Source organism: Perca flavescens, chromosome 4 (assembly GCF_004354835.1).
Source record: "Perca flavescens isolate YP-PL-M2 chromosome 4, PFLA_1.0, whole genome shotgun sequence".
Classification (NCBI taxonomy): domain Eukaryota; kingdom Metazoa; phylum Chordata; class Actinopteri; order Perciformes; family Percidae; genus Perca; species Perca flavescens.
The window spans coordinates 4,989,579-5,004,158 of record NC_041334.1 but is presented as its reverse complement, the minus strand read 5'-3'; the positions used below and the strand labels follow the sequence as shown (position 1 = coordinate 5,004,158).

Genomic DNA, 14,580 nt, shown 5'->3' with positions numbered 1-14,580 from the left:
TCTGTGAACTCCAGCATAGTATAACAAAAATAGCTTTGAAGATTAGTAATGGTATTTATGCCAAATTCCTACCCTACCTATGTCATGTAACATAGTAAAAATAGTAACATCAGACAACGTTTGAACCCTTTTTAGGTGGCAGCAGTGAAAATGAGTCATCCTCAACATTTGCTGCGTTTTGGTTTCAGAATGATGAAGACAGGTGGAGATCAATTAGATACAAAATAGGATGTAGGCTCTACAGAATGACTTTTTTTTCCCCTGGCAACTGTCATGTTTTTTTGTCAAATGATATACAGATTTGTAGACATTGTATTATCTCAAATGACTTAAAAAATAGAGCGTTACTGATGTAACCCCACCCCCCCTAGGTTTGGGCTGAGCAAGTATTGTCTGGTTGTCTGGCTGGGAATGACAATAAATGAACAGCGGTCTCCTTGCAAATCCTATGTTTTACTTACCCATCCGTCCACCCTGACCTCCTCTCTCTGCAGACTTTGTGGATCTATAATCATTTTGTTAAACACCGATACTTTTGTCTTTCTTGGGAGGACAGTTTTCAAATTACTGTCAGTGAATTGGTTTTTATTACTTCAACAAACGTCCAGATGGGATTTTGCCTCCTAATTAATTCTTACTAACACTGTCAGAAATTAAGTATTTTGATTTGTATTGCCTGCACTCTTGTGGCACAGCTATGGGCAGAGCTTTTGCCCCATCCTATGCTTGTCTTGTAATGGATACGAGAAATACATTAATAATAATAATCCCAAAACCCGTTTGTGGAAACGATAACCTGCCTTGATGATAGTGTGCTCATACTGAGAAGTAAGATAGGAGGGCTGACTGTCTTAATTTCATTATGGAACAACACAAAACCTTAATGAAACTGACATAACAGTAATATTAAGGCTGCAACCTATCGCAAACCCTTAAGCAGAAACACAATTCTATGTAATATTATGAAATTGAATTCCGTTGGTCTGAAACTGTATTTGATCCTCACTGAAAGCTAAACTCTCTATAAATTTCGACATGCAGTTCTCACAACTCAATTTCAGTTACCTGTATATGTCCATGGTTTACTGAGACACACAGTTGCCATGGAAAACAAAAAATCATTCTGTAGAGCCTACATCCTATTTTGTATCTAAGTGATCTCCACCTGTCTTCATCATTCTGAAACCAAAACGCACAGCAAGAGGGTTCTGGGCCCTTCTGTGTGGTATTTGCATGTTCTCCCCGTGTCAGCGTGGGTTTTCTCTGGGTGCTCCTGTAACTCGACGAGAAGACAACTGTTTAGGTTATTCAACAGCTCCTATTATTGGTGACGGCCATGTTTGCTCCACACTTCACTTCCACGACTCCCACGAGAAGACTTGCTGTTTTGTTTCACAATAAGACCCCTCGCTTCCATCCCATATATAAACTCTCTCTTACTAGCAGTTATATTTCGACATCTGGATATAATGCAACTAGTTTGTGAATATAAGCATATTTCTTTTTGGTGATTAACATTTTTGTTGCTTTAAACAAAATACGAAACATACAGTTTACAACATGAACACATCCCCTCTGCAGTAGGCCTCGGGTTGTCAATGTAACCGATGTGTTCTAACTGTTATATTTCACCAAAAATCCATGTTTGTTGATATTTTGTTATTTATTTTCATATAAATCTGGTTTTGTGTGTATTTATTTTGGGGAGCTTTTATTTTGTTAATTTTATTCTGGCGGTGTGACCAGTTGCCTGTTAGTGATGTCACTTCCTGTATTCTCCTCAGTAGCGGTACGCTATGGTGAGGAGAGGTAAGACAATCTGAGCGCTCTGGTTCAAAGTGACTTAAAACATGTTAAAACCGCTAAGTAGAAGTTCTTACCATACTTTAACTGTCACTAGCTTTGTTCATTGTCATGGTGATATTTGTTTGAATGTGTACATACAGTTTTATTGTGTACGGCACTTTTTGTGTGAGATGCTAGCTCACTTCTCTCAGGCTAGCTTAATGAAGAGCACACGTGTGGATTCTTATGCGCTGGTTCTTTTCTCCCTCTCATTTAAAGGTGTGCTATGTGCGTGTAGGAACCCAGAGCTGCTGTACTGATTTAATTGTGTGTTGTACACAGGTATGTGGGTACTCCCCTTGTTTTTTTGTGATGAAAATGTTATATTTATACATATAGTTTTTGTTTGTTCATGTTTAAATTCTACATTTATTAATGAAATATAAAAAATTGCCGTTGGTATGTGGGGAAATGGTTTTGATTTTATAATGACATTTTGACTATACGATCACATTGAAATGTATTTTGTTACATTATTTTAATAAGAACACTGCACGTGTTTGTCAGTAGCGGTACGCTATGGTGAGGAGAGGTGTGCTATGTGCGTGTAGGAACCCAGAGCTGCTGTACTGATTTAATTGTGTGTTGTACACAGGTATGCAAAATAAAACCCCCGTTCAACTGGCAAAGCAGAAGATGTCTGTCGTCCATTACTACGCATACTGAAATTGAGGGAGTGTCAGGCCAGACCGGCTACATCAACTTAGTTACACTTACTAAGATGAACATTATAATAACCATAACATTCAAGACAAGACAATACAATATAATAATAACGAAATAGACAGCCTGTAAAGCAAATGAACATAGTATGTACGGTATATGTGATAACACCATAAGCACATACTGTAGTATACGCCTCTCAGCCACAGCATCTGGCTTCTTAGGAGCCCTCCAGAGAGCTTAAGTACTTTCACCCATTTTCTTATGTAGACATTCAATCTTGCAAACTGTTTGTATGACGTTTTTTCAAACGCTGCCACTCAAGCCATCTCATTCCTGGACTGAAGGCACCCCTACATTCCTCTATCCCCTTAAAATAGGGTCCAGCCGCCCCCCCATGACCCTGTAAAATGGATGGATGCAATACTTGTTCTTGTTCTTCTCTATCTATGTAACGGTAAGATTTAAATGTATTCTTTTGCAGTGGTGGAAAGTAACTAAGTACATTTACCTAAGTACTGGGCGTTGGTGTGTGAAAGCAGGGCTGGTGGTGTTTGGGTGGGGGTCCTGCTCCTTTTTCCACCTGCCACAGACTTCAAAGTGGAAACCTTAAGACTCTTTTTGCTTACCACTACCAGACAAGTCAGTTGACATACGAGAGAGTTCCCCCTAATATATTCTTAAACCTTTTGGAATCGTTTTTTTTTTCCTTTCCTGTCTCCAAATCTCATGAATAAAGCATTGGGCTCACTCAGCATCTGAGTGGCATGGAGGGTGGAGGCGGTGGCCAGGTCCCATCCATCACTGTCAACTTACACACACATGCACACACACCCAGGTTTGTCACTAGCACACAAGGTTTTAGGAGTGTGTTGGGATGGGGATACAGGGAATATAAGAGGGTACATTTCTCTCAGGGACGACGGAGAGGGAGCATTTAGTGGGAAAATATCTCGAGATATCATTTGGAATCAGATCAGCCACCTCAAAGGCTGCAGGCACCATCTCTGCAGGGCTGATACTGAAAAAAGAAACCGATTGAATGCTGAGCTGTTGGTACAAAACTGCCTTTCCAGCTGCACTGGAGTTTTGCGGTGATGACAAAAAAGACTCCGTAGGATACTGCGTTTTCTCAATATCTCAGATCAAAATTAGCTTTCTTACTATTTATTCGTTTGTTTGTTTTTTTCAGAACTACAAGATGACAAACTATCACAACTAATAAAGTGATTGGTTGAATTGATGTTCTTCAACAGATGTAGTTGACTACACTTTTGTATTAGCAAAATAAGAGAAAAGCAGCGGCTAAAACAATGTGTTTGAGTCACTGCAGAAAGCCTTTCAAGGGTGATCTTGTGTAGGCCTGCATATGGGAGGAGGAATTGGAAATTTATACAAATGGCTGCTACACTGATTTATCATTGTTGATTAATCGCTGCAGCAGAGACAACTGCATCTGTGATTTAAGGTGTGGGAGAAGCAGGTGTTAAATTTGATGCTGCGCTGATATACATATCAGGCTCACAGAGGGAGAGAGATGCTGTAGCGCAAAGATGCACCTTTGGTCCTTTTTAATTATCATTTTAGCAATAGTTTTCAGTCAGTGAAAGCTTTTCAGGGACAAAAAAACAAAAGAAAATTGTGGCATTTAAAACACAGGTGCACAGGCGTTTTGTATTCCGCAGAACAAAACCGCAAGACTACATCATTTTCTTGACTTTCTTTCTTACCTCACTGCTGTACCTTATTTGACTGCATGAATCAGTATTTAAATGAGTTTAAAATGCCAACACAAAGGAAGCCCAAGGATCCCAGAAGTGGAACGTTGTGGATATAGACTAGCCGTCACCAAACTTTAAAACATTAGGCCCGCCCAGGACGGTTGTGATTGGTTTAAAGAAATACAAACAATCCAGAGCAATTTTTCCCTATCCAGAATACATAGCCGGACCTTACTCCAGCGCTGACACAATGCTGTGGAGATAGTCTCGCTTGTGGCCAGTCCCCAACAGTGGCACAAACAAAATCATATTTAGCAATTCTTAGAGCCTTTAAAGCTTTATTGCGTAACTTTTTTTATATTAATAAACGTCTATTACATTCAAGCCATTGACAAATGAGTTGCTACAAAGCCAATTAAGACTACCAGCTCCACACAACTCTCTCTGGATTTCTCAGTATGGCTATGTTCAGAAGACATATGACATGTTTCGCGCGCAGAAACTCGAGTGAAGATAATTACCATAGACAGTATATAGAATGGACCAACAGATCCCGTTGCTCTGAACGGAGACCAGTGAAGGATATTAGAAGCACTTTTCCGGTGAGTGCTGAGCGTTACTGCGCAGCCTCCAACTGAGAGAGACGACGTAAACGTGACGTGGGTAACCTGTCTGAAAGTTGGAAGTCTTCTGGTAGCTGTGCCAAGAGAAATCTCAATCATTCCCAATCTTGCAGAGACGGAGAGCGTAGGTATATGTAAGGAGATAACATGGGCACAGGCTAATTATTGCTAACTAAAGTTAACTAGTTAACATTATTAATTAAACTTAAACTAAAACCGTTAATGTAAGTAAAAACTGCCTGCCAGCTTCTCCTGTACTGTACGGTAATTCCTCTACTATGCGACAGTAAGTCGCTTGGTTATGACACAATTGTTAGCCTATTTTTACAAAAACGCCTGCTACAGAGCCATAACGTGAGGTACAAGGTAATAGAACCTTTTATACATTGTCGTGTTTTTTTAGAAATAAACAATGGACAAATAAAATCTTTAAATGCTTCAGATGTAAAGTTATTTGCTCTCAAAGTGACGTCAAAATGAATGGCAGTCAATGGAATGCTAATGGCGGGTGAGTGGTCGTTAGCATCAAAATGGCGCCATAGAAGCTACGAGTTGTTGATAGATGCTTACTCCCTTGATATTTCCCTCTTCTGAAGAGTCCATTTTTTTTTTTTACCCTCAGTGTCCTCCTTGGCTACTAGCAACTGTGTGGAGGTGGGGTGGGGGCTGTGCGCGATCACTAAATCCTTGTATCATGTGGACGCGCCAACAGTTTTGTTGTCATTACTTAACAGAAACTACGCACTATAGCTTTAAGTTCTGTGGCTAATGTATAGTTTAGGAGTGATGTTAGGTTAAAGTCCATGTTGTACAGAACCAAGAAGCTTTCACTGGTGTCATAATTTGCCCAGTTTTTTTTTTTAGCAAGAACATGGAGGGTGTGAAAGCACTACAGAGCAGCATAAGTTCTCTCTATCGATGCTACTGACAAAGGCTGGCTGATAGGCTGGGGGAGTACATGGACCACTTGGCAAATAAAAGAGAAAGGACAGAGACCCACTGAAGTGGCCAGGGAAAGGTGTGTTGTTCTGCTTTTACACGGCCTCCTGTTCTGCCCTTTCGTCTCTTTACCAGGGCTGTACGACTGCAGCTTTACATGTGGAGAAAGGCCAAGAGCTTGTCTACTTGACAACTGCAGCCTGTTTCTAGCTTCCCCCGAATATATTAATGCGTACGACTACACAAGTCAGTGATGCTCAGTAACAATGTCTGACCTATCAAAACATTGAATCATCTCATATCTTGACCTACCTACCGAAAAGAACGATATCCAGGTGTACAAGCGGCCAAAATGGGTTTTCTCAGGAGGGTGGCTGGCGTCTCCCTTAGAGATAGGGTGAGAAACTCGGAGTAGAGACGCTGCTCCTTTTGCGTCGAAAGGAGCCAATTGACATTGGAGAGACTACTGTCTTCATGCTGGATAAACTTTGTTTTCCTCTCATGTTCAAATAACTTTGGGAACCTGCCTGCCGGCCTCATCTCTTTTTTTTTTTTCTTCTTTAACTATTTGATTTTTATTTTGTTTTTATTGAGCAAATCTGAAATGTCCCCAAATAGTGTCTGCTCAATAGAAATCTCATTACATTTGCTGTGGAGCTCGCTCTAATCTATAGAACAATAACCTCTGTGCTGAAGCAGCAGAGCACACATTGACAATGTAATATTGCTCTTCCTCTCGGACCAGATTCATTTATTTTATCGTGATTCTTATTCAAACAGCCAATTGCAGTTTGACCTTTCTCCACTGAGTGTTTGGGGTGGGGGGCTCAGTGCATTAACTTATGAGTCTGCTCAGAATTGAGTCAAGTAAGATCACTTGCTCATCTCTCTCTTTTCTTTTCATTTCCATTAGCGAACCTTTTCACATATTCAGTTAGCACTTTCTAATTTGGCCTCCATTTTAAAAGACTGCCTTCATTTAGCAGGGAAGCTAAAATGAGCAGAATGCCAGCCTTGTATGCTGTTAATAGTGAATGTGATTACAACTCAGCACTGTGCAGGGAAAATAATATTTGATAGAATTTTTTTTTCTGTTATTTTGATTAGTCCATTAGATATAGTCTATTTAAAAGCCAGATTGGCCTGGAGTCTCGTGAATATCTCACTGTGTGTTTGAATATTCTCTTACATATATTATTCTTAACTAGGTCACCATTATTTGAAAATCGCTCTCCTTTTCAAAACGCTGTAAGAAAAGACTATAATCCTTCAAGTTGTGCTTAGTAAGCTAACATGTGGCCACCTCTATGAAATGGCAGATAAAACTATAATTGAAGTATGCCGTCTGAGCGTCTTTTTAATCCCTGCTCTTAACTTTAGCTGTAAATTTTGGCAAGTTATTAACACCTCAGTCTACCATCTGAGACTTTTTTTCATCTTAACAAAAGGACCCTGGAAAACCATTATGGCGAACCAATCCTTTACAGGAACAGGTATGTGAACCAATTCTTGTTGAAGGCCGTCTGCTGCAGTCCAGACTGGCTAAGAGGATAACAGGGATAAGATAAAACTTTATTGTCTCTTTACACAGAAAATTTTCTTGCATCTGTATGGTCACCCAACAACACCAGACACACCTTTTCGTCTCTCTCTCTCACACACACACACACACACACACACACACACACACACAGAAGTATGTATTACTATCTTTGTGGGGACATATCATTGACATAATGCATTCCCTAGCCCCTTACCCTAACCTTAACCATCACAACTGAATGCCTAACCTTAACCCTTACCCTCACCCACACCATAACCTAATTCTAACCCTAATCTTAAAACCAAGTCTTAACCCTCAAACAGCCCTTTAAACTAGTGGACAAGTATTTTGGTCCCCACAAGGCTGTGCAGACCCCAGAAGTAGACTGTAGTCCCTGGTTTTTGGACCACACAAATATAGTAAAACAGGTACACACACACACACACACACACACACACACACACACACACACACACACACCAAATCCAAACATGTAATATTAACGATGTGGCTTTTAGGTAGGTGATTGAGTTGAAAATGTGTGTTTGAATTGCATATGTTGCAGCAGTCTGCAGGCGCAGTTAATGCCACAGCCTCAGAGGTTGGACCATGGCCGAAATTAAAAAGAAATGGTCCGATATTAAAGTTGAAGCAAAAAAAAAACGCCTAGCGCTACACAGAGAAAGTGTTTTTGCCACTGGACATCGGAGCTGACCCTTCTTGAAGTGGGACAGGCACGGCTTGCTTCTCTGTAATGTTGGGCCCAAAACAGCACAGAGAGCCAACAGGACGGCTTGAGCCAGTCGGAACCAGCATATAAGCTACTCGTCCTCGTTCATCAGCAAGTCTTCTTGCCGTCTGTGTCTATTTGCATCTCCCAACAGTGCAAAACCAGCCATTGTGCGTCATTACACATGGCATGCCTTTTTATACCCATCAATTTGATTGTGTCTAAAAAGCTACAGGTGTCAGAATGAATGAAAGGAGCACGTAATGAGCAAAACGTTTATCGCTGCCTTGAAGTCGATTAGGCAGTGGTTATGGTTAGGGTTAGGGTTAATGTTAGGGTTAGGTGCCTTGAAGTCAACGGATGAGCGCTGCCTGGAAGGAGATGTTGGGGGCTTAAAACACCATCAAACTAGTAAAACTTTATTTCTATTGCGCCTTTCGCAATGGTTAAAACATGCTTTAGTCCTACAATAAAACAGACATTTAAAACCTACTAAAAAGATCTACAGCCATAAAAACTGTATATGCTGTACTGTAACTGTATCATACTGTATATGATGACCATATTTTGGTGAATGTCTTTTTTTGAATACACGATAGTACCTCGTTTTTATTTTGTCAGTTTTTCACTGCACATCGATCAAACAGGTGTTTGTTTAGGCTATTAATTGTAAGAAGGGCTTTGTGAATTCCTCATATTATTAATGAGAGGCAATATTTTGTGTGTCATGTATTTTCCACAATGGTCTCAGTTTCACGTGTTTGTTATTCATCTGCCGTCGGTGTCAGAGTCTCTCATTTCACCCGTTTCTGTGTGTACACCTGAGTCAGTATCCGTGGAGGACCGCACATTTTCCCATCAAGTTGACTTTAAAAAAAATCCCAATTCTTGGTTAGAGAGCGGCGTACGCCTTCTTTTGTGTGTACGCCATGTTAAAAAGAATGAGGCCCCAGAGCACAGAGGCAAAGCACAGTACAGGTATACATAATCATTGCCTCTGGAATTGGCTGCGCCTCGTAAGGTCAGCGGCAACAAAGTCAAAGTTGAAATAATTTGAACTTTGAGCGCAGCACTCGGTGGCAATTCCGAGCGGTGCACAACAGCAAGGGTAGCGCTTCCTACGAGTTGTCTCCACTGCGCTCCCCGAAGGAAAACCATGGCACAGCCAGCGCAGGGCAGTCTTACTGCTTGAAATTAGGGTTAGGAAAAGATCGTGGGTTTAAGTGATCCATCGGACACGAACACCAACCCATTAGTGAGCCTGTAGAGATCGCCTATAAGAGACATGACAACACTTATCTCGTCTCCAGCAGTGTTAGAATAGAGAATAGAATGCCTTTAATTGTCACTATACACATGTACAAAGAGATTAAAAGCAACTCCTTTTCCCGTGCCAACATGTACGTAAAATCAACAACAACATGAAATGAAATAAGTAACGCAAAAAAGGGGGGTTAGGTTATATACATATGGTTCTATATACAGTGTGATATGCAGTGTGGGTTATTGCACATTATTTGAATATTGCCCAATAGTTATGATCATATTCAATGAGTAATGGATATTGGACAATGAGAGTAATGATACTGCACAGTAATGGAATTGCACAGAATTATCAATAGTATTAAATATGTAAATATTGCAAAGTAGGCGGGGAGAAGAAAATTCGGGGGTCGGGGTGTTAGACCGTGAAGTCAGTGTGGTTATGGCTTTTGGAAAAAAAACTGTTCTTGAATCTGTCAGTCCTTGTTCTGATGCACCTGTAGCGTTCCTGAGGGCAACAGGTTAAACAGATCAAAGCCAGGGTGGGAGCTGTCCTTGCCACGATGGTGAGAAGAAAAAAAAGCTTTTATGCTCCTTGTGTACTTATTTCACATATTTGTTGTGTCTAAATAGAGAGAAATGAACACACACACACAAAGGCAGGCAGACAGAGGTGCAGGATATAGTCTAGTCAATGTCTTGTCAAATGTCAAGACAATCGGCATATAAGCCATCAGCATAAGCTACGTGTGATTAGAAAAGAGCAGAAGAGCAGAAACGGGTCTTCTGGCATGTTTGCTTAGACATAGGCTTGCTTGACTCAATAAGTGACAATTTGTGTTCATGGATAGGATATATAAGCTATTTTACAAAATGACGATCAGAAGGGCCCGCCCCCTCTGTGCTGAGAGTCTAGCTCCGCCCCTGGCCAGCAATAAGTGGTACTGACAGTTCTTTGCAGAGGACAGAGATGCCAAAAGAGGACAGAGATCCCGGTGTGCAAGAATCAATTTGTTCATCTAAACCGGAAGCTTTGTGATGTGAATGAATGCTCAGGGTTTAATGGTGACTTGCCCTTTATAACAAACATGGAATTGTATCGACAACTGGTGCAGAGGAGAGCACTGTGTGCAGGAAATTGCATTTTTCAGCATGAGAGAAATTTGTGGTGAGATGGATGGTCCGCTGCAGTGGAATTAGTATTTCATTGTGTAGGTAGGAAATGACAAACTGCAAAGTGAGTGTAGTTATCTTGAGCAAGGATGTTTATTCTCCCCAAGATGCATAAAACCAGTGGGTGGCAGATTTAATCTCCAACCATAGACTGTTTCTTCTTTGTCTGACGTGCTTTATGGGTGGAAAATGAGACAAGAATTAATGCTCCTGGGAGCCAACTGTGATTAATACCTCCTACGAGCTATACTTGAAATTGGTCAACTTTGGAATTTGCATTGTAGATCAGGAACCCTCCTTTAAACAATGGATTTTTGTCTCGCAGACACCTTCACAGTTCATTACCAGCCAAATCAAATGCAAAAAACATCCATCTCAGTTGAGACATAGTGACATTACTAAACTCTACTCTACTACTACTATGCCTAAGGCTTACCAACTCAATGCTTTTCAGTTTCTTTCTGGAATACAGTTATAGTATACACGTAGGATGATTCATGTTGACTTGCATCGAGAGGACTTGTGGCAAAGCTGTTTTACATATTCAAATATTATTTGTCTTCATTTCTTGTGACTGCCGCTTTCATACCCTGGCTTTGTGGCGCTCTTCATAGCACTGTTGTAGAAGAAAGAGGCCGAAGGATGACACCACGTACAATCTAGATTAATGACAGGAATCAAGCAGTAGTTTCATCAGCGGCAGGCCACATCAATCACCTCACGTTAGCCAAGTCTAATGACAGGCTAGGAAAACATCTTGATAATGAACTTTATAATGATGGATGATGTCAAAGATCGTAACGGGAAGAAAAAAAAACAGGACTTAGATCATGTTTCTTTGCAAAGGCATCAGAGGGAAGGCCATGGAAGGAAGAGTGAGAAGAAATGTGTGCAGAGGTGGTGGGTGGCAGGTTGACTTCCACTCAGGCATGGCATGGGATGTTTACTTTCAGTTTCTCATAAGCTGTGTACTACTCTAAGTCCCTAACCCTACAGTAAGGTCCTGCTTTTACCGTCACAGCCTCTAAAGGAACAGTTCACCCCCAAAACAAAATCACATATTTGCACGCACACACACACACCCTCTGCAGTTCTTATTCAACTACTCTCACTGTATCTTCCAATCACTCTCTTTCACGCTCTCCTTATTTTCTGTATTGTTTGTATTTTATATGCCATGTTAATCAATTCTGACAAAAGGGTCTTCGATGATCCAAATGAGGCCAGGATCCACATGGCAGCATTAGTTAGCCCTGCTCATCTAAACAAGGCCATGTTAAGGCTTTTTGTGATAAGTAAATACCCAAGTCTGTAATACAATTATATTTCTATTGCTGTTTTATTGATGTAATGTAAAACTTTGTTTTCCTTGTTACATTTTATCGCAAACTCTGCATATAGGCTGCCATTGCCATGGGAAATCCTGCCTTTCCTCAAAGGAAAAAAAGACAACAAGCAGGAAAAGATCCCTCACCAATCCGGTGGTCACAAACCGAGTGAACAGCGAGAAACATCGAGAACCACAATGCCCTCAATCAGGTTTGTTCTTCACTATACCACGATTGCTATAGTCTAAGAATAAAGATAATTTATTAAATAGTTATTTTGGTGGTTACCAGTATGATAAGATGGGAGTTAAAGATACCACTTTGACAAAATGTTGTTGCAAATTTTGTGTAACGTTTTCAAACTAAATAAGCAAACCAAAAGCATAACATAATATTAGGCTAACGATTTTTGTCATTCAACATTCAATCTATTTGCAAACACCCCTAAAGGGAATAAGAGTAATCAGAGAAAGTCATCTTTCATCTGTCAGTACCAGGCAGCAGTCTGATCACTTTCATGTCTCTTCTGATTGTGTTTGGTCCAACCTTTTCCCAAAGCGACTAAAGGGTCACTGTGCACAAAGTAAATTCCTTATTTTAATTTAAAGATGGCCAGACAATGAAATTGCTTTTCTGCTCTTTTACAAGAGCTGATGTTTCAATTTACACTTTCGCTTTCTCTTTCTGCCCACACATGAATGTTGATGCCCCGCCAGTAACCTAGATGTTAGTGTCTATTAACGACTTCCTGTAACTTCTACTTTTTCTCTACTCTGACTGTATTCAATTTAAGATGTGTTTCCTTTTTTCGATCTACATAACCCACTCTGCAAATGATGTGTAACACCCCAGCAGTTATTTTTTTTCCCTCCCCCAGAGCAGGAATTATACTTAACATGAGCTGTGGCTTTAACTAACCTGCAGAGCCGCTGTAAATCATTCTCATATCTCCCACTCTGAGTGACCATGGTTCCTTACTAATGACCAGTCCTGCAGGCTGTTCTTCATTTTTATCGCCTTATTTCAAGGTGTTGTATTATTTTGTTCTGTCAAGACACTCACCCGATTATTCATGATAACGAGGATGTTACTCTCACTGCACATATACAGACGCTTGTTACCCGCAGAGCACTTAATCTTGTTTAAGGACGATTTTCTATTTTGCAATTGAATTAAATAGCTTTGCAACCCGTATACCTGAGGTGCTTTTCCCAAATAAACAAATCAAATCTTTCAGAGTGATAACGAATGACAAGTGTCTTTAGCTTTTGCCCATGCACTAAATTAAATTTTAACATAGATTAAAAGAAAAGAGGTACAAGCCTACTGTAGAAGAATTGCTTCACAAGACCAGAGGCCTGTACTAAGATTAGGGGTTATAGCAAGGTAACTTCAGGTTTAACTTGAGCCATATGTTGCCAATGCGCACTGTGCAAAAGTCGTGACTTACAGGGACTGTATTCGGTAATTTTGTTAATTTTGCCATATCAGCACCCATTAAAAAAAAATTGTCTCAATAATTTTTACAAAAAAATCTAAGCGAATCATCATGCTTAGTCGGACGACAGACACGCTAATGAACTGAAAGTGTCTGCTCTGTAGCATGCAACAGCAACAAAGGCGCAGCACAGAGTAGCAAGAGTCACGTCGAGAGTAAGCAGAGTTGACCGACAAGACAATGTAATCAAAGTCATGGAAGAATGGCTTTATCTCTTTGAAACCACCCATCTGCTCGACCACACAGAGAAACTGATGTGAGTTCTTGTCCAAACCAAACTGGTGAACCAAATTGAGGAGAAGGGCAGGAACATCACAGTTTCTTGTGAGCAAGGGAATCACTGGAGTTACTACAGACCCATTAAAACTCACCCAGGGCCTAATGGAGTACCTTGCAGAGGTGTTGTTGCCAATGAGTCTCAAGCATTATAGGGAAATTCCCCAGCAAAACCACATTTCACAAATTTAGTAAACTGTGATTCAGCCCAACATCTAGCAATCCCTATGTGAGAGTTTATTTACCCTCTGCTCATTCTGTCTATACCTCTCAGAGCAGAGATGTCAATCACTGTTATAGGTAAGGATGTCCATGTCTCCTTGTAAATATTGGAAGGTGTATTTGTGTAATTGATTGAAAGGTGTATTGTCATTATTTACATGTTTTGCAGATGAAAAAAGACAGTGGACGACGTCCCAGTAAAAGACATCATCAGCTGTCCTCATGTGGCTGTCAGCTATATGTCCAGCCTCTTCTATGTGCTGAACATCATGCACCCTAGGGGAGCAGCACTGATTCTAGAGTTTACCCAAATATATGTTTTGACAATGTTCTTTGTCCATTTAAAGGGCAACTATTATGTAGCATTTAAGGTTAATAATTGTATTTTGTCTTTGTACTAGAACATGTTTACATACTTTAATGTTTATTTTTCTCATACTGCCCATGGCTGCTGTACCTGTATTCACCCTCTGTATGAGATGCTCTGTTGGAGCACCTGTCTCTTTAAGCTCCCCTCCTGACAAAGCCCAGTGTGCTCTGATTGACCAGAGTGTTTCCTGGAATCTGCACTTCCCTCCAAGCCTAGCTGTTGTTTCACTAGTATCAGCTGGAGCTACTGCAACGGAGTATATAGCAGGACTTTGTACCGTGAGAAATCGCCAATAAAGGCTTCTTAACCAAATACTACACAACCGGACATGTCCCAACCAACATTGGCCGCCAAGATTAGCTACTGCTATGTGGTGTCAGCACGCA

The 14,580-nt window shown here is 40.6% G+C and overlaps 2 long non-coding RNA genes across 2 annotated transcripts; both read left to right on the top strand.

The window, feature by feature from the left end:
* Nucleotides 1-1,606: 1,606 nt before the first annotated feature.
* Nucleotides 1,607-2,542, top strand: LOC114554840 (uncharacterized). The gene is made up of 3 exons (XR_003692477.1): nt 1,607-1,809; nt 2,065-2,127; nt 2,441-2,542. It is a non-coding gene; the product is annotated as an uncharacterized LOC114554840 (long non-coding RNA).
* Nucleotides 2,543-2,887: 345 nt separating this feature from the next.
* On the top strand, nt 2,888-14,168 carry LOC114554841 (uncharacterized). Its single transcript, XR_003692478.1, has 3 exons — nt 2,888-2,965; nt 11,902-12,039; nt 13,994-14,168. It is a non-coding gene; the product is annotated as an uncharacterized LOC114554841 (long non-coding RNA).
* Nucleotides 14,169-14,580: the final 412 nt, after the last annotated feature.